The sequence below is a fragment of the Bos mutus genome, chromosome 3 (assembly GCF_027580195.1).
Source record: "Bos mutus isolate GX-2022 chromosome 3, NWIPB_WYAK_1.1, whole genome shotgun sequence".
Classification (NCBI taxonomy): Eukaryota; Metazoa; Chordata; class Mammalia; order Artiodactyla; family Bovidae; genus Bos; species Bos mutus.
In genome coordinates, this window is record NC_091619.1 from 26,413,115 (window position 1) to 26,437,661 (window position 24,547).

The 24,547-nt window shown below is 47.8% G+C and overlaps 1 protein-coding gene and 1 long non-coding RNA gene across 2 annotated transcripts in view; one reads left to right on the forward strand and one right to left on the reverse strand.

Moving 5' to 3' along the window:
• Nucleotides 1–349: 349 nt before the first annotated feature.
• LOC138987208 (uncharacterized) lies at nucleotides 350–13,938 on the reverse strand. The gene is made up of 3 exons (XR_011463627.1): nucleotides 13,805–13,938; nucleotides 12,473–12,625; nucleotides 350–725 (listed from the first exon to the last, which is right to left on the reverse strand). It is a non-coding gene; the product is annotated as an uncharacterized lncRNA (long non-coding RNA).
• Nucleotides 13,923–24,547, forward strand: part of NGF (nerve growth factor) — a 58,489-nt gene continuing 47,864 nt past the window's right edge. Inside the window, 1 exon segment of the mRNA XM_005907356.2 lies at nucleotides 13,923–14,041. The gene's annotated coding sequence lies outside the window, so the exon portion shown is untranslated.

A 24,547-nucleotide genomic window follows, 5' to 3' on the forward strand; every position in this document is an offset into this window, starting at 1 on the left:
TAATATTGGAAATAACAAAAAGTGATCAGATTCCAGATACATGCAATTGAGCCATCAGAATTTGCTAGTGAATTGGATACTAGCAGAGAGAAAGAAAGTCGAAGATGACCCCAAGGTTTATGGTATAGTCAACTAGAAGGACAAAAAAAGAGCCCTCAACCCTCCAAACCAACCCCTTCGTGCAACACACACACACACGTTTCAAAAAAGAACTCTATTTTTCTTTCAGTAGGCAGATGCCTGAAATTTCACTATTAAAGAGTCATTCTTCTTGGATAAGCATTGCCCTTTCTAGGCAGTTTATTTCAAAATGAAAATATCCACTAGAGAGGTTCTTTAATGTGCATTGATTTATTTTAGCAACTCAGAGACACCCTTGAAATCATCTAGTCCAAGCCTCTTATTTCATTTGAAAAAAACAGAGGTCCAAATAGGAAAATGATCTTGCCCAAGGTCATGTAGAAAATTAGAATCCAGCCGAGACCCGAAGAGAAGGACTCCTGACTCATAGCTCGTTGCTTTCTTCCCTGCCTCTTGTCCAGGCTGCGTAGAGCGCTGCTGGCTGTGCATGCGCTTTGGAGGGATGCAGGGAGGAGAGCCAGTGACTCCTTCACTATTCTGTGTGGGCCAGTCATGAGCAGGACTCAAGAGTATCCTCCTTCAAGGTTGAGATTCTTTCCATCACATGAACCTTGACTTTACAGGTCCTGAGGCAAAGCCCATACCTGAGAAGAAAAAGTATTAAAAGGAGCTGAGAAGAATACATCCTGTTCAACTCTGCCTATGAGTGTGTCTGACAGTTAGCAAGCATGGGGCATGTTCAAGTCCCTTCTTCCCTCTGTCTTGCTCGGTGTTTTCCTGCCCTGCCAGCTTTGTGCCACTCTTCCTACAAAGCATTCTTTGCACGGCTCCCCCTGGGTCGGGCACAGCTAAAAACAGACAGCGCCAACACTCCTCTTGGTATCCTGGCACATTGTTTCCTGGCACGCTAACTAGAATCATTTGATGCTGCATTTTTATGTCAGGCTTTAAATCTGCAAAGTGCCTGACTATAATTTTTATTCGATTTTTATTATTAGTTGTACCCTTTAAAACAGCTATTTGAAACCGTTACCACTGAAACTCTTCTCTGACTTTGGCAAATCTTGGATCACGGCCATTTTTGGTGACTTCCGTCTTAGACCCAGTCCAGGGTCTAAGGAAGCCAAACCACCTTTTTAGGTAGTTAGTGAAATCTGCCATTTCCCACGTGTGGCAGAGTGGTGAGAGTCAACAAGCAGGTTTGGACCAGAATCTCTGCTTCTAAGAAGAAAGTAAAGAATAACCCAAAAAGAAAAACATGGCAAAAGAGATTCACAGCTTTAGAGGCCAAATAAGCAACTCTCAGAGCCACTGGCAGTCAAGGGACAGCTTGTAATGTTTATCAGGTCCCAGTATTGAAAAAATGTGTAGAATAAACTAAAATCATGTTAACTTTTCCTTCTGAAGTTTAAATGAATATCTGTATTATACAAAAGTGCCAAAAAGTATATCAAAGCTTATAAAAATAAGGCTAAGACAGTGTTTCCAATGATTTTGCTTTCGTTGGAAAAGAAATGTCCCCATAAAAAGGCATAATTTGTGCCTCATTCTTCTGTTGAGCGATCTACAAACACTGCACTTGACGGCCTGGGTAAAATTCCCTTTCTTCCAAGCAAACCAATTTTGTCTTTCCCTGCACACATGTAAGAAGTTTGGAAAGATCACTAAAGCCACACTTGGAACAATGTGACATTGTGTGCTGCTCCCGGACACATGGCCTGTTTCATATGTTAAGTGCTTGCTAAATTCCACTAATGACAATGCCATATGTGCTGTCTTCAGTTTTTACCCCCATTTATACCTTTATTCCCCCTCAACAGACCCCAGCTGTTATTAAAGTATTTAAGTCCCATCACAATAAAGATTTCTCAATAATGAATGATCCCAAACAGTGGCCCGTTTCTTGGAATAATTTTACCAAATTCAATTTGGTACGGTGTGTACTCAGATCTGCCAATGATGCAGAAATTTAAAAAAAAAAACAAAAAAGCTGAATACCTGATCTCAGAAGGCTTGCTGTTTGTAATGACAAGATTCCAGCATAACCCCTTGAACTCGATTCTGATGGGACCTCATATAGAATTCCAAATGGGAATGATGGCTTTGTCCCATAGAGATTTTAATGCCTTTTTTCATTTTGATATATGGCAAAACCAATACAATATTGTAAAGTTAAATAAAATAAAATTTTTTTTTTAAATGCCTTTTTTTTTTTTCTTATTCCCACTTTTGCCACTTTTTGCTCCAGGCCTTGACGGATCCTAGGTTCCATCACAAGGATAAGAGAACTTCAGCAACTGCCATTCCTCTGTGACAACAGAGTCATTTCCAAGGGGGTTCAGGAGGACTGCTCATCACCTCAACCACACAATCAGGCCTGACAGTATGATACTGGTATTGACACCAGGTGGCTTAAGGAAGATTTACCTGGACCAAAGTACACATCAGAGGCAGAGTTTAAACCAGCTCTTTGCTCATCCTAAGAACTTGGTAGCAAAGTAGCTCCTTAGTTCATCTCAATCTAGAGGGACGACATCACACATAAGATCTTTTCTTCTCGGGCCTCCTGGGCAAGCATTTTTCCCCTCACCACAAAATGCTTTTCTTTTTTCTTTTTTTTTTAAAAATGAACTTGCTGCTCCAAACTGGCTTGGTATCTGGCTCTGGGTCCAGAACTTGAGGCTAAATGGTGAGGTTGCAATGTGTTTCTGGATTCTGTGGTTTCAAAGTTACTCCTTCCAAACCAGGGTGGGCTCTCTGAACAACGGTCAAGTTGGCACACTCCGTGTCTCCCTACTTTGTCACCCCAGCTTCCTCTGGGTAGAAGGAAATGCGTCTGCAGCATCAAACAGTGATTCCCTTCACTGAGCGCTCATCCTGTGCCAGCGAACATCCCAAGTGCTTTCCCTCCATTGTCTTGTTTAAACCTCCCAGTATTCCCCTGCGCCCACCAGATCTTCCTCCCCCAGAGGGCATCTCCCTCCTCTGAGGAGTCTGATGCTCAGAGAGGTTAAGTAACCTGCCCAAAGTCACAACAGTAGTAAGTGGTTGAGGTAGCCTGGACTCCATCCTAAGATAAAGGAATTCTGAAGGTCACAGGCCCAAGCCTCATGCCAGTACAGTCTTCAATCAAACATCAATCACATGCTTTATGCTATATAACACAAACACAAGCTACTTTCCCAGAAAGACAAACAAGAAAATGTCTTAGAGAACTATCTAACTCAGCTTCAACTAAGGTCTTCCCAGTCCTCCCATGACATCCTGTAAGCCCAGGACTGACTTTCTCTCTGCGGCTGGGACTTGAACTCCTGGAAACATGGCCTGACAGGCAGCAGAATGTATACCTGCTCAGTAGGGCTGCAGAAGACTGTTTGTCAGGAAAACGCCTTCCCCTCCTGCACTTCCTTCTTATTTAAAATGAGATTTTGAAAATAATATTAACCATTGTGTAGAATAAACAGTACAACAATAGCTGTGATTAATCTGTCAGAGACAGTGTAATGTGATGCTAATAGGAAGAAATAAACTCCTGTTGAAGATCAAAGTCAGCTCTGCACATGGAGAACTTTTAAAATTAGAATGCCAATATATGAATCTCCATCCTGGAAAAAAAACAAAAAGAGCTCTGCAGGCTGGCAGAATGAGGGCGGAAAGACAGTCTGAGGACGTTCCGCTGCCCGGAGAAGCAGGAACCCTGGAGAAGAAAAGTTCCGGTCTGCAGCCCGGCCTCTTGTCCTCTAGTATCTGGCAGCCCCTCTTTCTCTAACTTTGTGGTGGTCACTCAAACCTCCCCCAGGCCTTCACGTACTGTTACAACCCATCCAGCTCAGCCAGGGCAGGTAGGAGGAGTGTGGGGCATGTCTGCATGGAGTGTGTGTGCACGCAGGTGTGGAGGAGGGGGGATGCACCAAAGTCTGCGTTGAGCACCCACCTAACAGAGCTCCTCCTGTGCCTTAGCATAGGTCCTACAGGGCCTCCCAGGTGGCACTAGTGGTAAAGAACACGCCTGCCAATGCAGGAGACAGAAGAGACATGGGTTGATCTCTGGATTGGGAAGATCCCCTGGAGGAAGGCATGGTAACCCACTCCAGCATCCTTCCCTAGAGAATCCCATAAACAGAGGAGCCTGGAGGGCTATGGTCCACAGGGTTGCAAAGAGTCTGACACCACCGAAGTGGCTTAGCATACACGTGAGTCTTAAGTTACAAGTGAAGGAACTGGAATTGTGAACCCAGATCTTTCGGGTTCTGAAGCCCAGGCGTGTGCGTGTGTGTGTGTGCTTCTCTTTGGGAAAAGTATAAGCTAATAAAGAAACTGTGATGATGCATGTTCCACTTACATCCATGGAAAGGCAAATGAAGAACTGAGGAGCATGCAGTAAACAAGCAGTTAAACAACAATAAAAAATGGAGTGCCTACTGTGTGCAGGCAGAGTGTTAGGTACTGAGGATGGCATGGCCCCTGCTACTCTTGAGAGAAGCTTGTTGGGAGAGAAAGAAGGGAGACTGACAGGTAGACAGGCCTTTATAATCCAGTGCAGATGCTGCAGAGCCCCAATCAGAGGGGGTGAGGGGGCCACAGAGAAGGACCCTACACCAGACTTGGGGAGTCAGGCTGCCTCCAAGTCATGTCTGTACTGAGGCCTAGGAGACAAGGCAGGGTCAGCTTAGTGAAGGTGACTCAGAGCAGGAAAATGTCCCAGGAAGAGGAAAGAGCATGTGCAAAGGCGCAGAGAAACATGACCCATGGATGCCTATACAATATCTCCATGAACAAATATGAAATTATTTCAGCTCCCCCACCCCAGATCCTGGGTTCCCTCAAGTATCCCCTTCACCCAATTTACAAGTTAGCTCTGCCATGTTCTGAGCCAGCTCTGTTGCCCACTAGAATGTAGATACCCCTGAGGGAACCAATGGCTTTTAGTCCATTTCAGCTCAGGGCTGGTGACTGTCCCAGGCCATTTCCTGAGAGTAAAAATGGACACCTAAGGGTGATTGCTGGCTCCCCAAAGGGAGGCAGGTTTTGCCAAGCTCACAGTCTGGCAAACATGAAGTCCTGCTGCTGCCAAGACTCTTGTCATAAAGGTGCTACCAGCAAGGGTGATGTGTGCTCCCACCTGTGGCATCTCAGCATCACAACAGGAACTCCCTGTCACTCCCACACTGCCACTCACTTAACAGGAATGCAGCCCGGGATTGAGCGGGCTAAGGGAGCTTGACCAGGGTTATGGTGGAATTAAACTGTTAAATGAGCCAGCACACCTGAGTGGTCTACAGTTTTCTTAGCTTCTACCAGACTGACAAAAATGATTTTAAGTACTTAAGTTTTGTTTTCTTTAAGGATTTTCCAAAATACCAGTCAGTAAGGTGCAATGGATTACTCCAATACTTAGGCCACCTGAAGCGAACAGCCGACTCAGTGGAAAAGACCCTGATGCAGGGAAAAACTGAAAGCAAAAGGAGAAGAGGGCGGCCGAGGATGAGATGGTTGGATAGCATTACTGATTCAATGGACATGAACTTGGGCAAACTCCAGGAGATGGTGAGGGACAGGGGCCTTGTGTGCATTAGTCCATGGGGTCACAAAGAGTCACTAACTTAGTGACTGAACAACAAAAAGGTACAAGGCTGAGGGCATGGATTTTGGAGCCCACAGACTAGGTGTGTGACTTCAATCTGGTTATTTAAACTCTCTGAATTTCAACTGATTCATTCAATAATATGCATTTGGTGAGGATCTACTATACTCTAGGTGTTATGAGGAGTACTAGGCTGACAGTTCCTAAGATTTTATAGTTTAGTGGGGATGGTAGACTACGGCCTATTATGTGAATGTAACAAGGATGGGCACATCACTTTCTTCTGCACTCCCAGTATTCGACTTCTCCCTGTTCTTCCAGAGGCAAGGGGTTTCACAGGAGACTTTTGGGATTGTTGCAGCCAGGATGCAAACAGAAAGAAAAAGCCGACATTCAGCTTTCCATCCAGAATAGGATTTTTGAGTCCACAGCTAGACAATGGTTTTGAAAGCCAAGCATTCTCAATCAAAAAGGAGGGGTGGGGGAGCTTTCTGAATTTCTTAAGCTCCATTAAAATATCAAAAGCAGACTTGGAGCTCTTGATCAGAGTTTCACTATAGGCTTAAGGTGGGGAGAGCTCAGGGTGTGACCTGAGAGGAGACTGGCTGAGGGAAGGAGGAGGACAAAGCTTTTGCCTTCAGGCCTGCAAAGGAGAGTGGGCAGGGGAAAGAGAGGCCGGACAGGTGACCACTGGCCAGGGTCCTCATTTTCCCTTCTTCTTGCTACTACTGCTGCTAAGTCTCTTCAGTCGTGTCCGATTCTGTGCAACCCCATAGACGGCAGCCCACCAGGCTTCTCAGTCCCTGGGATTCTCCAGGCAAGAACACTGGAGTGGGTTGCCATTTCCTTCTCCAATGCATAAAAGTGAAAAGTAAAAGTGAAGTCGCTCAGTCGTGTCCAACCCTTAGCGACTCCATGGACTGCAGCCTACCAGGCTCCTCCACCCATAGGATTTTCCAGGCAAGAGTACTGGAGTGGGGTGCCATTGCCTTTTCCACCCTACCCCAAAGGGTAGGATGAGCATTACAGAAAGGCATAGGAGAGAACCAGAGAATACTGGAGCATGCGGCCTACTTCCCTGGGTTCAGGCCTCTGGGAGATGCCCCAGGTTTGTTTTGGTGCCAAAAGAGCAGAGAAATGAGAGTATGGCATTGGGGGTGGGGAGTTCTCAGTAGAGACTTTGAGATAATGCCTCTGGCTCCCTTCAGCCTGCGTGCAGTGTGCCGAGATGGCCTCTTTCCTGACATCTTTCCTGACCTCCAGACTTCTGTGTTGTACATATGCCCCTAAATGTTCCACAGTTTCCCCCCCAAAATCCTAAACTGAAGATCTCAGCTTCCTAGCCCACCCACAGGCTCCAAAATTGACACCATCTCTATAGTTGGCACAAACATTTATTTGATCAGGCAAATGGGGAAGCCAGGGGACATCCAGGAGACCCCTTTCTCTCCCTTATCCCTTCATCCAACCACTCCCACATCCTGGCAACCTTACTTCTACATTTATTTTGAACGTGTCTCCTCTCTACACTTAGTTCCTAGTAGCAGCTTAGGCCATCATTGTCATTGTTCACTTGTATGTGAACTTTATGTTTCCCTCCAAGGAGAGCAAACTGGGAGGAGAGAGTGGGAGACACTGGAGCATCAGGTTAACACTGTGTATGTAGCATAAGGTCCTGGTGCTGCACACACATCGGGTGCCCCCAAGATACCCCCAGTGCCTCAGATCTCACTATCCAAGTGCATGCTGATGGCCTTTCTTCTATAAGCACCTGGGGGCTTTCTCTGCTGCAGAAGCACGTTCAGATGAGAACAAGAGGCAGACTGCTAGTGGTGGGGGACTATTCTCCCCTCTCCCCAAATAGCCTTCAAACAACTTCAAATACAGGTTGGAGGATAAATACCCTAGCTCCTTCCCTCCTCGTGAGAGATGACATTGAGGGATGACCATTTTGCTTGAGAATGACTATACCCCCCGGGTGATCCACACCCTCCTTGACCTCACCTGGGACTCCTCCGGCTTCATTTCCTGCCACTTTGTGCCCCATTCATTCTGAACTGGCTGCAGTGTGCTGGACGTACCACACTGTTACCTTAGTTCAAGTTTTCCCTCTGTCTGCAATGAGGTGTTTCCCAACATTCTTCCCTAGCTCTTACTCATGCCTCAGCTAAGCTCACTGACATATATTTAGGCATTTGCCATGTGTAATACAGAGTGTCTCAGAAGTACCTAGGAAGGGCACTCAGTCTTTGCTTAGGGGGTCAAGGAAAGCACCCCATTAGAAGTATTGTCTAAGATTCCAAGAGGTGAGTCTCAAAGGAAAAGAAAGGGGCAACATGGAACTGGGGGAGTGATGGTTTTTTGAAGCCCTGAAAAAGGAATATGGGGCCCGGAGATGCCAGCACAGCTTATTAAATGAACTGAAAAAAGTTCACAGAGGCTGGAGCTGTAGGAAAGAAAAGGAAACTGCAGCAGGGGGAGATGAAGAGGCGTGAGAGGCCGGATGACACAGGGCTTTAAGGAACAGAGAATTTATGTTACTGCAATGGATGATAATGAAGAGACTCTGAAGCTCCTAGTGGGCCAAATGCTTCATTCCCAGAGCTTCCATATCTTCCCTGGGCTGTATCTTATCAGTTTACACATCTGCTTTCCCATAGGATAGCAAGTTTCTATGAGGCAGGAAACACTTCTCCTTGACCTCTGTTTTCTTGTCCCTAACACAGATCCTGCCCCAGAACTGTAATAAGTGCACTGAGTTGGGCCAATGAGGTGACAGTCACCCAGGCCAGACTCCTCCACAGGAGCATCACAAAGAAGGCGTGAGGTCCCAGCCTGTGCCTTAGCATCACGGATCCTAACCGTCAACATGGCACCACGTGGCAGGAGAGAGCAGCCGTAACGCTCTACAGACAGACTTTAGGGGGCGCTACCCCAGAGTATCTCTGCAGTGATCCCAACAGAAATGCCTGACACCCGGGCTGGTGGGGGCTGAAGACTGAAGACCTGGATGTAGATTCCAGGGTAGCAGTAGTGGTGTGGGGGCTCCTGAGGAGCACTGAGGACTCACCCTAGTGGGTGGGGAGCGGGAGAGCCTCAGAGGGGTCTGAACACAACACCCACGAGGATGAGATCTGGGTGGTCTGCATGGTGGCCATCAGGTCATTGAAAGCCTTTCTGGGGACAGAGCTGGACCATTCTGGGAAGTTGGAGTGTCACAGCTGTTTGCATTAGGAGAGCAGAGGGGAGACTCCAGTCCCCTAGGAGACTGGCTCAACCTGCACCTAAAGAGGTCACTGCCTGTTTCTTCGTGGCTGATTTCTGTGTCTGTCTCACGCTCCTTTCCAAATCAGGCTCAACCAAGTCACAATTTTATTTTTGTGAGCCTGGAATATAATGTATATTAAATAACTATTTAATAAGGGCTTCCCTAGTGGCTCAGTGGTAAAGAATCCACCTGCCAATGCAGGAGATGTGGGTTTGATCCCTGGATTTAGAAGATCCCCTGGAGAAGGAAATGGCAACCCACTCAAGCATTCTTGCCTGGGAAATTTCATGGACAGAGGAGCCTGGGGGCTGCAGTCCATGGTGTCTCAAAAAGTCAGACGTGACTTAAACTCGACTAAATAGCAACAACAAAAGTGGGTGAAGCAACTTCTTAGCATTTAAGTTCCATACAACTAGAGGCTATTTTGTTTACTTGCTTAATCTCTGGCCCCTAAAACAGGACTGGCCCATCGTAGGTTTTCAAAAATTACTTAATATATTTAACTCTATAACTACAAGTTATTATGTCTCAAAAAGGATAGATCTTTCTCCCAAGGTCACGTCACCTTAGAGAAATGAAATCTTCCTAGTTGCAAGCCGGTGGCTTTCCTGGGCTGCGGTGCCCCCAATGGAGAAGAGCTGAACTGCTCTGAGTCCAGCTAGGCTCTCTGGTTCCAAGGATGAGATCCACAGGGTTGCTGCAGCTTGAGTTAAGAACAAAGACTTTGGGTGGACGTGCTGAGGGGGATGGGGGGATGGCAGCAGAGCCCTTGCCGGTGTCAGTATATATGGTCTAAAACAAGAACACAGGAGCACCTGGGACATAGCTACACTCAATGTCAGTGACTGAGGGGCATGCGTGAGAGGTCAGAGTTGAACCAGGGGGTGGGATCATAAAATGAGGAGGGGACACCTGCAGGAATGAGCATGGGAAAGAAAGTAAAGTCATGGACTAAGCCTTGGGAGGCAAGTTGCACTCCGAGGGCAGACAGAGAAATCAGAGAGCTAGATGGCAAGCCAGGATGTAGTCACAAGAGCCTGGAAAAGAAAATGTTAGATGCCGGAGGTCATTGGAGAAGAAGCCAAGGACTGGCATAGTCTGCTGAACCTGGCCAAAAGGAGGAAGAGGCATAGTGTTTAACAGCAAGAGCACCACAGGCTTGGGTCACATCTCTGCTCAGCCATTGATTTAGGCAGAGCAAGAAAAGTACCTCCTAGGTCTTCAGCTTCCTTATCTACAAATGGATGATGGCTACTGATCGGGCCTGGGTCCAGGCCTGAAACAAGGATGCGCTCAATAAATGCTGCCATCTTGATACTGGTGGCGGGGTGGTTATTGCAACTGTGACCTTGAAGAAGACAATATCCGTTCAGTAGGGGGAAGGGAAAGGGAAGAAGATAGGAACCAGACTGCAGGGAGTTAAGGGGAGCCAAGGAAATGGTGAATGTCAATGACTTTGCTGAGGAATTTGGTAGTAAAAGGAAGTTGAGAAATCCAGTGATTCTGCTGCAGAAGGGCCAGTTGTTTCTTTAAAAGAGAAAAGGCAAGTGAGTGCTCACAAGCAAAAGGGAAGAGACCTTGGAGATTGAGAAAGTGAAGAGATCAGAGAGGAAGAAAGGAGACATCAAAGAAGAGGTAGATATAGTCCTCCAGAGGAGATGGGGAGCCCCCCCAGCTGCAATGATCTCTGCTCCTTTATCAGCCTCCCCACTCCACCCAGGGTCTTGAGGTCTTTTCCTCAGCCAGAGAGTGTGATATAAAGAAGACTTGCCTAGAAGTCAGGAGACCTGAGTTCTGGTCCTGCCCCTGGTTGTTTGTACTTGGTCTGCACCCTTGTTCTTCCGAAACGTGTCCTCTTCCTGCATAAACGAGGTGGCTGGAGCGATCATCTCCGTGATTCTGTAACTGTGTCATCTCACTCAGCATTATGAGATGTTTCCTCTTCTGTAGTGTTTATGCACTCTGATCAGCAGGAAGGAAAAAAAAATCTTTGAACTGAAGCTATCACTTCCTCCAGCAGTTGGGACAATATTTCTGTTTCACACATACTGCGAGCAGATCCGGTGATTCCATCAGTGCTGATGGGTCACTACTGAGCCTCTTGGTGTTTTAAATGGCACATGCCCTTGGTCCTGGCCTTCTGGAATGAAGCAAGGGAGAGACAGGAGCTTTGTGCGAGGCTGAGTGTTGCTGTTGACAAGGCACTCGATGGCTACAGGCTTCTGCATCCTCAGAAATAACAACAATTACTGCGCACGCCACAATCTGTCCTCCGAGGCAGCAAACGCATCAGCTGCTGGTTATTTTGATACCCTGGATAAAAAGCTTTCGAGAAAATCTAGTACAGAAAACATTCTTATCCTCTGCTTGTCTGCACCATTCCTTCTGCCTGCTGCCCTCTCAGCTGTTTGGATTCCTATAAATGTAGCTGGTCCAGGCTTCAAGGTCCTCGTCTCAGTGGCCAAGAGGAAGTCATTTCTGTTTGGATCCTCATGAAAGTGGAAGAAGCAAGAGAAGAGACATCTGGTTATGTGTCTGTGTGCCAAGGCCGGTCTGACCTGGAATCTGCTGGGAACCAATGCAGTGTGAATGCGCTGACAGCCGCGAATGGCTATGAGCATTGTGGGCTTCAAAAAGCATTCACTGGACACTTACTGTGTGCCAGGCCTGGTGCTAGGACCAGGAGACATGGTGATGAACACAGCCAGGAACTAATAACCAGCCCCCACAAGAACACGAGCTCTTTGATCAGGTACCATGGTCATTTCACAGACTCGCACGTAGTTGTTCAGCCGCTAAGTTGTGTCTGACTCTTTTGTGACCCCCATGGACTGTAGTCTGCCAGTCTCCTCTGTCCATGGGATTTCCCAGGCAAGAATACTAGAGTGGGTTGCCATTTCCTCCTCCAGGGGATCTTCCTGACTCAGGGATTGAACCTGAATCTCCTACTTGGCAGGCGAATTTTTTGCCACTGAGCTACCTGGGAAGCCCCTGACACATTGTAGGTGCTCAATGATCAATCTCTGGAATGTGTATTTGTTATGTACATGTTATAATTTACTCAAGATCCTTAAAATTCAGGGACATTCAGGGACGGAAAGGAGTGCTTACTAAACCAATATGTGCCATCAGAATATGATCAACAATTTGGGGAACGGGGTATCCAGGCTTGTATCCTGTTTACTTTTAAATCTCCCTCTTTACATTCTACATAAAAAAGAGCCACAAGTGCCCCAAAACCTTTTATCCTTCTGGGTGATAACCCGGACGCATACAAAAGGTCTGCATTCAACAACCAAATACTCTGTTATTCTAAAAATGTCAACTTCATCCCTGAATTCTTGGGCAGCGATTATGTAAGGCTTAGGGCTGGCGCTTTCAAACAAGTTTATACATGACATGATTGATGAATGAATTTGTCCCATTGTCTGGAAATTCCTTTGTTTAACTGACTGATACATTACCTAGTGGATCACCCTACTCTGATGCCACGTCTACAGAAAGGGGCATTCATGGTGGCTCTGGTCACTTACACTCACCTCCTAGGTGTGTGTTCCTCCACCAGTTTGTGTCTGAACAACTCAAGTGGATAAGCCTTTGCTGGGAAATAACAAGGTCATGTCAAAGCTGAAGCTCCCTTCCAAGTCTGAGGCTTTCTTCCTACCTCAGCCTTCTCAGGTAAATGGGTAAACCTGGGTATGGGGGCAAAGACAAAGACAGAAAGAAGTGGTAACCTCAGATCAATCTGTGTCAAGTGCCAAAGCAGAGCCTCAGCTTGTTCAAGTGCCCTCCACTGGGGAAACTGGCCACCTCTGTACTTAGAGCAGGAATCCCTATGCCTCACTAAGCCTGGCACCCGTGGGTGACCTTCACATTGATTGCAGTGGCATGGCTTCACCCATAAAGGGAGACTCTGTCTCTCCCTCTCTCTGTCTCTCTCCTCACATGCCTTCCTCCCTTGTGGTATCAGGTACAGAGTAGGGGTTCAGCATTCAATTTGCTCAAGGAAGAACTGAAGAAACACGTCTACAAGCTCAACACCAGAGGGGTTGGTGGAATGAATTTCCAAAGACATAAGAATCCCCCAGAACACTATTACAATTAATGATGCACATTTAGTGGAAATCTGACTTTGGGGTATTTCTGCCTTGCCAATATGGGCCATGGGTCAGACATGCTTCCCCCGTCAAGCTCTGACTCCACAGAACCCAAGAAATTTTGGAGGGTGATCCAGGAGATCCCATCCCACGGAAAGCACAGATGGTGGAGGAAAAGAAGAATTTGGGTAAGGCTTGGGGTAGGGTGGAAGGCTGTCTTCCTAGGTCAGTTTAGAGTCACAGAACTCTTACAACATTGATGAAAGCTGCGCAGCCTCTATCCAGAAAAAATGCAGGCATCACGCACAGACAAACATGACTACAACTTCAGAAAGATCAGGGACTCCAGGAAAGAAGTTTCCTGAGTCAGGGCCTTAAGTGAAGGCTCTGATTCTAGGTCCTGATGCCTAAGTGCTCTGTACCTTTTCTCTACAGAGGACTTGCCCTTGCTCCCAAGGGTCTTCTAGGGGGATAGGGTTCTCAGGGCCACAGCCCTCCCTCGTGTCAGAGAAGCCTCTGCACCTTCATCATGCAGAGCTCCCCTGGGTGCTCTTTTTTCTCCCAGGGTGACAGGAGGCGTCCCGGGAGAAAGGGGTCTCTGGACTTGTCTCTTTTGGCTGCCAGGAGCAGGAGGAGCAGAAGCCTAGGGCAGGGAAGGTGACGTCCGACAGGGACGGACACTCCCGCCGGGCTCCAGTCGCTGGCTGAAGGCAATGCTGAAGGAAAGCGTGGGGGAGATGGAGGGTGCGTGGTCAGCCGGGCAAATCCACTCACCCCGAGCCTGTCGGCCAGTGGGCGTCGGCAACCAGTACCCCGGCCTGGTGTCTCAGAAAATCCCCAGTCAGCCGGGTTCTGCGCGCGGCCCCTCCAACCGCGTGCGCTTCCTTTTGACCTCTGTAGGGTTGAACCCCTCCCAGGCCGGGTCCAGTCAGCCTTCCCGGGGCAAGTTCGACCAACCTCTCTCGTCCCCAGGAGGCCCCGCTGGCGGGCACCTCCGCCTGGCCAGAGCAGGTGCGGGGCTGGGGCCCGGGAGGGTTGGAGTGGGGGAAAGGATTTGGAGTGGGTGACTCAGGGAGGAGGGGCTAAGAATTCAAGAAGCTGTGTTGAGCAGCTCGGCGCTCCGGCACAGCAGAGAGCGCTGGGAGCCGGAGGGGAGCGCAGCGGTGAGTCAGGCTGCCCCGAGCTGAGCCCGAGAGGGGTGCAGCGCGGGCACGGGCGCGGGCCGGCGTGGCTAGGCTCCCGGGGGAGGGCATGCAGGGATCGCGGTCTGGCGAGATCTCCGGGCACCACCGCCCCCGAGGTCCCGCGGGCTGAAGTGCGGTGGTGAGAGGAGCGTCCCGAGTGGGTGCGGGAGCGCGGGAGCCTCTGCTGGCGGGCGAGTCGTGGGGAGCAGCGCTCTATCAGGTCGTGGAGTTCCCGATCTCCTGATGGATGGTCGGAAGTCCGGGAGGCAACCTTGGCGCCTGCAGTCGCGGCACCGCGGTGCCAGACTAGCTCGAGGATTAGAAGGGGGACACAGCGCAAGTGAGGGAGAGTAAAGAAGCCGGGAGAGAGGGATGCGCGGGCTGTGAGCGCTCCCGGACAGCAAGAGTGGTGGTCTGAACCGCGGAGGGCGAATGCGCGGCGAGCGCGGGCCGCGGTGTGCGCCCAGTCTCGCATGTGCTACGCTGCCCCCAGGACGCTGCTCCCAGGTATGGGGACCAGCCGGGCAGGGGGCTCTGGACCTGGTGCAACGAGTGGAGCCAGGGTCGCTGGAGGGTTGGGAGTCCTGGGTGATGGCCCCAGGGTTGATAGAGGAAGCCTGCTGATCAATCTCCATGGAAGGTCCTGCTACGTGGGTCACACGCCTCACCTCCAGCTGTCTGCTACCAGGTGTAGGAGAAGTTGGCATGAAGGGGTGGGGCGGGCAGCTCCTTACGTCCAGGCGGCAAAGACCCGGAGGAGGGAGAGACAGGACTTGGGGTCAAGGAGCGGCATCTTTGAGCAATCATAAACAAGCGGCTTCACTCTGATCACAACTCTCCTTTTGCTTTCCAAAAAAAAAAAAAAAAAATTCTGAGATTCTCATGGAAGGTGTTTTCTGCTTGAACTTTCTCTTCTCTAGTGACTTGAGAGATTAAAAAAGAGCGTGCTTGCTAGGCTGGTTTTTCCAAGTTGTTCCAGGTTGGAAGTTGTAACAGTTTGTCGGATAATTTATGGGTGTTTCATGCATTAAAGTGTGTTACTGCAAAGCCTTTGGGTGCTATGGGTATTAAGGAAAACTTAGTGCACGTTCCCAGCTGGAAACCAAAATAGGACTCTCCTGGGTATCTCTGCCCCCTCTGTCATCTGAAGCCAATAGAAATCCTGGAGAAAAGGCACTTGATTAATTGTTCTGGCTCCATCCTCTGGGCGCAACCACTGCAGTGCCAAACCCCGCCCCCCCCCCCCCCACCTTTCCCACACATGCATGGCCAGCTACATTCTTAAATTCAGAAAGGGCAGTGGCAGACCCACCAGTATCGTCTCTCCAGGGTCTTCAGACTCTTGAAGCTGTCACTTAAGTCTGCTGGAGGGGACTGTTTCTCCTTCTCAACGTGGTGCAGAAGGACAACAGCCATCGGGCCCTGCCAGCTCTTCTTGGGCAGTGTTTACTATTTCCTATCCAATGTCTGAAACTTTCCCCGTCTGAAGACCCACTGAACAAAGACTCCATTCGGTCTGGAAGGGTCTCTTTTGTGGAGAAGTCATAGGTCAGCCTGGGCAACCCAAATGTCAATCCACCGTGGTCAGTGTTCCTGGACATTGAGGTAACTGAGGACTGGGGTTGGGGGGTGAGTGAGAGTGGTCTGGGGTCTGAGGCTGGCCCTGCTGGTGTTGACTCAGAGAGGAAATGAATGTTCCTCAGACTCTGGTCCTTGAAGGGGGTTGGGATTAACAGCACATGCCACCAAAATCCTCCCCCAGGCTTTTGCCAACATTTTTGTGCAGGTGGGAAAAAGGGCAACCTTGAAGGGAAAAATGTTAGGAGGCACCACGGGAAATGGGGAACCAAGGTCACGGGAAATGGGGAACCAAGGTCTCGGGAACTGGGGACATGTATTGATAGGACTGTAGAAGTATCTCAGAGGATTTTATAGCAGCTGCTAGTGCCACACCATCCCTGGACAGCCATCTCACCCTAAAACTCCCCAGACCCACTTGAGAATTGGAAAATAGGCTCCACTCGGGGCAGCCATCCTAGTACTAGGGACTTTCCATATCCCTAACCTTTGCTCACTTTCTCCTACTTCCCACCACAGATCTTCTCAACCTGGAGGGGCAGAAGGAGCAGGGAATGAGGCTTCACACTCTCCTCTTCCAGAGAAAAATCTGTCCAGTGTCCAGGAAGGGGGCCCCAGCTGCCGACATCAGCAGGGAGGGTAGGGCATGGCAGGGCAGGGCTGGAGCCCGAGGGAAGTTTCTCATCATTGCTGAGATTAAACTGATGAGAAAATCACACAACTTTCCTTTTAAATGAGTGCTGAGCACTTCGGCTGCACATTCATGGAGTGCCTTATTTCAGTGGCAACTGCACTGGAGCCACAGAAAAATGACACTCTGCCCTCAGCAGGCGGTAGAAGGCTTGCTGAGGACTCATATAAAGTCTGGATATCTCTGAGCAAACAACCCATGTTCCCAGAGGGTTTCTCTTTCTTTGACTGGCACTTCTGAACTTGCAAACCATCAACTAAACTGTCAGCTCCTAGGCTCAGCCAGCCCTGAGAAATCAATTCTGGGCCAGTTTCACAGAACAGCATTCTGTGGCCTCTAGCAAGTAAAGGAAGAGGAAAAGACCCTTCCCCAACCAATTGCCAGGGACCTTGCTTCCTGACAGTGGGGAGATGGTTAACATCCAACCTCTAAATAGTAGCAAAATCGAGATGGCCCCAAGGCAGAAACGTAGCTGGAGAAGCTGAGGCTTTGTGGTCATTGACCTTTCGGCTGGTTATGCATAGGGATGGAATTGTCCTATTTAAGCCGAGATGATAGACCTTGAAGCACAAAATTTAGTCAAGACCAGAACAGTGAAATCACATAATAAAAAAAGATGTTATGCTTCATGATTTTTTCATTACTCTTCTATTCTATAGGTTACCTTACATGTTGTGGAGGAATTCCTAGAGGTTGTTTGCCTCAAGAGAAATTATACTGAAACGATCTCTTAATATTTCTCTCCTATATTTTGGGTAAACTTCTTGTGGTAGTTTTTGAGTTGTAAGACAGAAGGGAAAATAGCTTTGTGATCTTGAGCGAGTCACTAAACTTCACAGCCTTCACTTTCCCAATCTATGGGAGAAGGGTAGTATATTAACAGTGTTTCTCAATGGGGCTGTTGGCATTTGGAGAAAATTCTTGGTTAAGGGTGACTTATTTCTGTAATGCTGGAAGTTGAGTATTCCTGCCCCACCTACCAAAATGACAGAAATGGTGACAACCCAAAATCCCCTCTCCCCCATGGAAGGCTAAGTGCTTATTAAAAGGGAAATACTGCTCCCAGTTGAGAACTCCCTTGGCAATTACCAATAAGGACCTTTCTTTCAGGCCTTATGGTCAGGCCATCTTCTACTTAATCACTGAACTGGGGCTTCAGGGATCCAGCCCTGGGCTTCATCCTCCAAGAGCCAGTGTATCAGGCTTCAGGAAACTCAGTGCCGTGGTCCTGCTGGGCATCATCCTTTGCTTTTGTCAGTGGAGTGTGACTACAAATGGCCCACATGAAAAGAAAACCAGAAAGAGTTGGGGGGAAGGGACTGGTGGTATTAGAGCATGGCGGCTTCCTTCTCTGCCATATGCTATTAAAAATACCGGCAGACTGCCTGCCCCGGGTGTCCACAGCACTGGGAGGAAATCCTTCTCTCCTTTACTAAATGGATCACACTGTAGCACCAGGAGGTCACTTCTCTGAATGAGAGAGCGAGGAAGCAGAGCCCTCCCTGGCACTGACAACACTTAATACAATGTGGGCACATGTTGATATCAAATTAATACAACCGTGCCCAAGCTGTGAGAGTAAATGGGAATCAATAATGTGACATTTAATTGAAAAAGTAGGCTAGCAATGTACACTGGAGGGATGGTACATATAACACTGGGTTTATTCTCACTTATCCTTACCTCTGCCACAAGGTCTCACTGGATGACAAAAAATGGGGTCATTCGGGTTATTCATAGTGCAAAGGGCTAAAATGAATAATTTCTTTGGAGGATTTTACTGCTTGCTACCCACTCCCAAACCCCTGGAGTAGGGAATGGCAACCCATTCCAGTGTTCTTGTCCTGGGAAATCCCATGGACAGAGGAGCCTGGTGGGCTACAGTCCACGGGGTTGCAAAAGAGTTGGACACGACTTTGCAACTAAACAACAGCAACACCCCCAAGTTGCTGAAGAGGGAAAGCTACCAAAGAAGTAGAACTGGCAGGGTTCGTAGTGGGTTCCTAATGAGGCCAAAAAAAGGAAAAAAGGACATCAGAGATGTAAGGAGATTCCCAGATGAGACTGAGACTGGTCTGGTGATGCAATCTGTCAAGTAAGACTAGCAACAATGCTTTTTGGGTTTCCCAAGTTTGGCCAACCTCTTTCACACGTGGAAAATCTTTTTATTAGTAGTAGTGTTATTAGTCAGTCAGACAGTCAGGGTTTCCCTGAAAATTCCCCACTGGGGTAAGCAGATGGAGAGGTTTGGGCACTGCCTGCGGTGGCCTCTGCAGGTGGAGAGCTCTGCAAGTGGAATGATCTGGCTCTGAAGTCAGTGAGAATAAACAGCCCAAGCTTCCCCCAGAAGCTGTTCCATACTAAGGGCAGTTAAAATCCACTGCTACGGAATAGGCTCCCAGTAACCACAAAGTATGTGCTACTTGGTACACAGATAGGCCGATTTTCCCATTTCCTTTGGCTGTCCCCTCGGTAGCCAGGTTGGTGGAATATATCATCTGTCTGAACACCACACACATTCCCAAGTGAGCCCAGGGAGGGCTGCCTGCTGGAAACCATGAGAGCTCAGCCCAGGTCCAGAGAGGGAGGTACTGTCTAAGCCCCTAGTCACTGTGGATCTGACGCGGGGTTAAAGTGACTTGCATTTCTCACTTGTCCAGTCTAGTGAAACGCCATCCCGTGTTTGGACCTGAGCAGACCTGGCTTGGGAAGGGTCCCCTGGAGAAGTGCACAGCAACCCATTCCAGTATTTTTGCCTGGAGAATCCCCATGGGCAGAGGAGCCTGGCAGGCTACAGTCCTTGGGGTCTCAAAGAGTCAGACATGACTGAGAGACTAAGCATAGCACAGCACAGACCTGGCTTGGAGGTTAGCATGCTAGGGTGCCATCCCATCCTTGTCAATAACCAGGTATTGAGCCCCCCCATGCTGTATGGGAGATGCTGAGAGAGGCAGACTCCCTTTGGACTGTTCAAAAGAAAGAGCAGTCATGCTCCTGAACGCTGCTGGACTAAGTAAGCAGGGAGGAGGGAGATGAGCGCCAGGAAAGCAGAGATGCAGGCGGGCGTCTCTTGTACCTGGTGTTCCTCTTCTGTGAAACAGAGGTAACAGTAGGACCTGCTCTGTTGGGCTGTGCACCTCAAGTGGGGTGATAATGGTGGGATGCCAGCACAGGCCTGGCACACAGCTGAGCAGGCACACAGCAAACACGAGCTCTTTTCTGTCGTTCTCTCCCTCAGTGGTACTGATCTGAGGTATGCTTTTCGCTTCAGATTGAGCAACACCATCTCTGCATTTTTTTATGCCTCTGTATGCGTAAAGCTTTGCTGCCCTGGGATAAGAAATCTTTCTGGAAGCATCAAATCTTCTCTAGGAATTTACCCACCGTCATTTTGACTTTCTGTAATTAACATTCTCATTGGGGGAGAATTTTAACCAAACATTTCATCTTCTGAACTACCTTGGCCTCATAATATCAGAGTGAAAGGAAACTCAGAGATATTCTCCTGCGATTTTCTTTCAGAGGCAAACTTCTCAGACTTGTATCTCAGAGATGTTATGTAATGCTCTCTAAATAAGGCATTTCTTGAGAATGGCCATTTGTACTGGCAGCTTTAAGAATGTTTCGGTTCCTTACCCCCACATAACAACTTCTCCCTCCAACAACTCATTTCCTTAGGATTTTATGTGTCTTATCAAGTTCACAAGAGAAGGAAGAGGAGGAAGTGAAATTTTCTATGTCAGCCGGGCATTCATGCTCTCCCACCCCAAGGGTCAGTGGCTGGGCAGCTGTTGCTAAATAGCACATAACCTGTGGTTAAAGAGGGGAACAGTCCCCACCCTGAGAAGGCAACATCAGGCCATGGATGGATCTGCCTTCTTCCAATGAGCATCTTGATTAATATGCTAACCAGGGGCCTGGGCCCTGTGGTGAGTCATAATAAATATAAATTTTGCCCAAGGAGCTTGCTCTAAAATCAAAATTTAAATGGCTTCAGAGGCTCATCAGATAATATGAGGTAAGACTTAGGCTGGTGGGGGCTGCAGAGAACTAGAGAGGGAATGCCCCATCAGAAAAGGACAGACAATCTGTTGCTTTGCAGGTCTGTAGACCCAATGTGGCCAGATCTTCCAACTTTTCCAAGAATTCAAACTTTATGCTCGAGTGTGTAGATCCTTCACTTTTCAAAACATCTATGCAGATCAACAAAACCTGCCTGCAGTTTCATCTTATTATCCAGATAGACACACTTGGAGAAATTGAGAGCAGTATCAAAATGGAAACTAGCTGAAGAAGTTCCCATCGACTCTGAGAGGCCTGAATGACCAGTGTCCTCTAGGAAGGCTTCCTAGAGGAAGGGAATGTCCTGCAGCCAGGTAGGATTGTATAAAAGCAGCCCTGGCATAAAACAGAACCAGCTTCAGACGCAATCTCTGTCTCTTATTGGCTCTATAACCACATAATGACTCTAAGCCTCAGTTTTCTCATCTGTAAAAGGGACTCATAAGGCGAATCTCAGGGGACAGTTGCGAGGGTGAGATGAAGGAGGGCTGGAAAACCCTTACTTAGTCCAGAGCCTGGAACATTGGCGGTGCGCAGTGAGCCTGAGTTCCGTCCTAATGCTGGGCAGGTGGGGTTTAGCTAGTCCAGAGGACATGAAGGACCAGAAACATGAAGAAGGGCCATTCACTGAGCTTTGTGAACAGTGGCTTTCTGAGGACTTGGGCTTCGATTGCTTTTCCTGTCCCCAGAGAAGGACAGCATTTGTAGGCTGTTTTTCTCCCCTCCTGCCCTCTTCCTGCTTCTCCCCAAGGCCTGAGACTCCGTTCCCGCTTGCTCTGTCAGAATCCCACACTTTAAAAACCTGAGCTGGGCCAACAGCAGAAAAACAGAACTCTACTCCATAAGAAGGAAAAGTACTCCGGGAGGCTGTATAGACACGCATGGCAAATATTCAAGGAATTCTTAGGAATGAAAAAAAAAAAATGTAAATCTGGATTTTTGCATGAGGCCATCACAGGAACATGTTTTCTCAATTAGCATGCACATTGTTTGGAGTGAAGTCACTGAGTCCGCGGCTCCTCAGGCTGACTTGTGCTGAAGCCACCTGATCAGGACCTTACTTTCCATGATCGAAATCTGATTCGATCAATCCTGTTCCTGCCCCTAGCTGCTGAAACAAAATCACCCCAAATTCTAAACCAGGGTGAAGACATATGCACTCCACTGCAAAGCAATCAAATTTCAGATCCTGGGTGTACTCACCCAAAACTGAGAAAGACAACACTACTCTTGATGATGGAGTGACAGTCTTCACAGACCCTTGCGTTATTCTTTTCCTTGGGCACTTACTGTTAGATGGTGACTGTGCATGGTCCCGTCAGAGCAGATGTGTCCTGTAAGTTCTGAAAGCAGAGAAAATAGTTTCTTTTGCGAAAGCATGCATCAATTGCTTAAAATATTACTAGTCGGTGCCTGAGATCAGCGATTATGTTTTCTGGATGGTTTCCTGGACTGACTCTTTTCCAAGCAAACGGCTTTGTCGGATATTTGTAATTTCTGAAATATTTGATTAATGATGTCCCCTCACCAGAGGGATGGTCCAGGGTACATGATTAGCAGCTTGCTTTAGAAACAGAGATACAGCCCAGCATCCAAAGGGATCAAGCAAAAAGTTGAAAAAATTTCAAACCCATTGTCATAGAATAAAGTAAGGGACCTAATAGGTTGGGACCTATTAGGGAGATGAGAAATCAATTAAGTGGTACAACTTTTTTTTTTTTAAAGAAAGAAATAGAGTAAAATTTTTAAAAATCAACATGCATTGCATGGAACAAAGGGAAATATGTGTGAAAACTTTGTTTTAATTGTATATATGTTTACACAATATGTGTGCAAACTGGATCATGACAGAAAATGTATTTTTTCACTATGAGTCATGGTTAAAAAAGTTGAAAAGCTCTTGGCACAGACAACAGCATGGTTTAGAAAAGGGCATCGCTCTGAAGCCAGACAAGCTTGGGGTTAAGTCCCAGCTCTGTGATTCCTAGCTGTATGATCTTAGGGAATTTAAGTTCTCTAAGCATCAGTTTCCTCATTTGCAAGGTCAGACTAATTGCCTCCTCATAGGGCTATTGTGTAGATTAAATGACAAAGATGTATGAAGTGCTTGGTACTGGGTCTGCCATCAAGGAGACCTAAGCAAGCAAAAGCCACTGGCATCAATGGTCTTCTCCTTTCCCCCTCTGCCTACTCCTTCTTTATCTTCTTCTTTCAGACTACTCAGCCTCATTAAAATGATGACCTCCCTAAATATTTTTGTCCCTGAAATCTCTGGCCAGCCTAGCAAAGAGACAATAGCATGGTATGTTGTCTGTATCCCTACCTTTCTACCCTCTTTCTTCTATTTCATGTTGGCAGAGGCATCTTTCTGTGATTCTGTTCCCTGGACATCATCATGACAGTAGTTGTCCCAAGGGCCCAAGACATCCCCCTCCCTGTCACTGAGAACCATCAGCGGGGTATCACAGCATCACAGCCTTCCCCAGCCTTGTGACCGGGACAAATTCTTTGGTCCTAATGTGGTGGTACAGTGGCTCTGGAAGGAGCTTCTGTTCCCACAAATCACATCCTTTCCTTCTCAGTATATTTTTATAAGGACAACAGGGCTAAGATACTATTAAAATGTTGACATTGTCAAATTCTTAAGAAGTCCCTGCCCGGAGCAGGGAGCCTAACATTTTCTTGTGAGCGAGGCTCCAGGCTGCCCCAGTGCGGAGGATTTCAATTTCTCTCCTGCTATTAACAGCTTACAGGCTCCTAGTGTGGGCCTTGGAGCTGACGGCTTCAGGTGAGCCAAACCCTAATCCTGACTCCAGCCCTCAACCTGGCCCACAGTCTGTCACTGACCCCAGACCTCCCCTCTCCAGCTGAGGGTACATGGAAGAATGACCCATACCAGGGGCCACAGAGGTGACGTGGCCCAATTTTCTTGAGAGCCTGGCTAATGTAGTCCCCCGAGGACAGCTCAGCGATGACAAACTGCTGCCTCTTTGTTCAGGCGGAAGCTTCACCTTCTCCCTCTTGTGTTCCCCATGCTCCCCTGGGGCTCATTCCTGTTCTCTCTCTGTAAAATGCAACTCCCCACCCCCAACAGGGCCCCATTTTCACCACTCAGATTCAAAGAGGATTGTTACTGACGTCTCCTCAAATGCTGAATTCCTGTCCAGACCAAAGATTTAATGCTCCTTTCTAGGCAGTTTTTTCTAGGCAGTTAAGACATCTCTATTTGAGGTTGCAGGGCACGGGGGCTTACGGGGAGAAAGTGGGAGTGTTATAATTTTCATCTCTGTAAGAGTCTTCTTTACCACAACTCATCCCACCATCCCCTGTAAAATTCATGCCATCAGGCCAGTTGCACGTGTTAAAGAACATTTATAGGGACTTCCCTGGCAGTCCAGTGGTTAAGACTTCGCCTTCTAATGCAGGTGCTGCATTTTCCATCCCTGGTTGGGAAGCTAAATTCCCACATGCCTCATGGCCAAAGAACCAAAAAAAGAAAACAGAAACAATATGGTAGCAAATTCAATAAAGACTGTAAAAATGGTCCACATCAAAAAATCTTTAAAAAAAAAAAAACATTTATAGCAGAAGAGAGACATTTGTCACATCATATACAGCCCCTTGCTCCTTAGCAGGTGGGTTATATTGAGTGAAGCATCAGGATCTTGACTGGATCATAAACAAAGCAGCTAAGAGGCTGTTTAAATCCATCACTGTTGCACCTGAGTTGCTGTTGTTGTTTTTTTAGGAAAAAGCAGAGGCTGACTTAAATTTTCTGTGCCCAAAAGGGAGGGAAAAAGGCATATTTCCATCCTTTCTGAAACTTGCAATGACAAATGGAATCAATTGTCCCAGAACATGACACACCACCAAGAATGTTTCTTATGCATGAAATGAGTTACCTTTCTTTTCATCTGGGTTCAAGGGTACTGCATCTGTCCTTTTGCGGCGAAAGTGTGAACACTTAGAAATGTTTTCATTTTCTTTTTCGAGGAGGTCAGA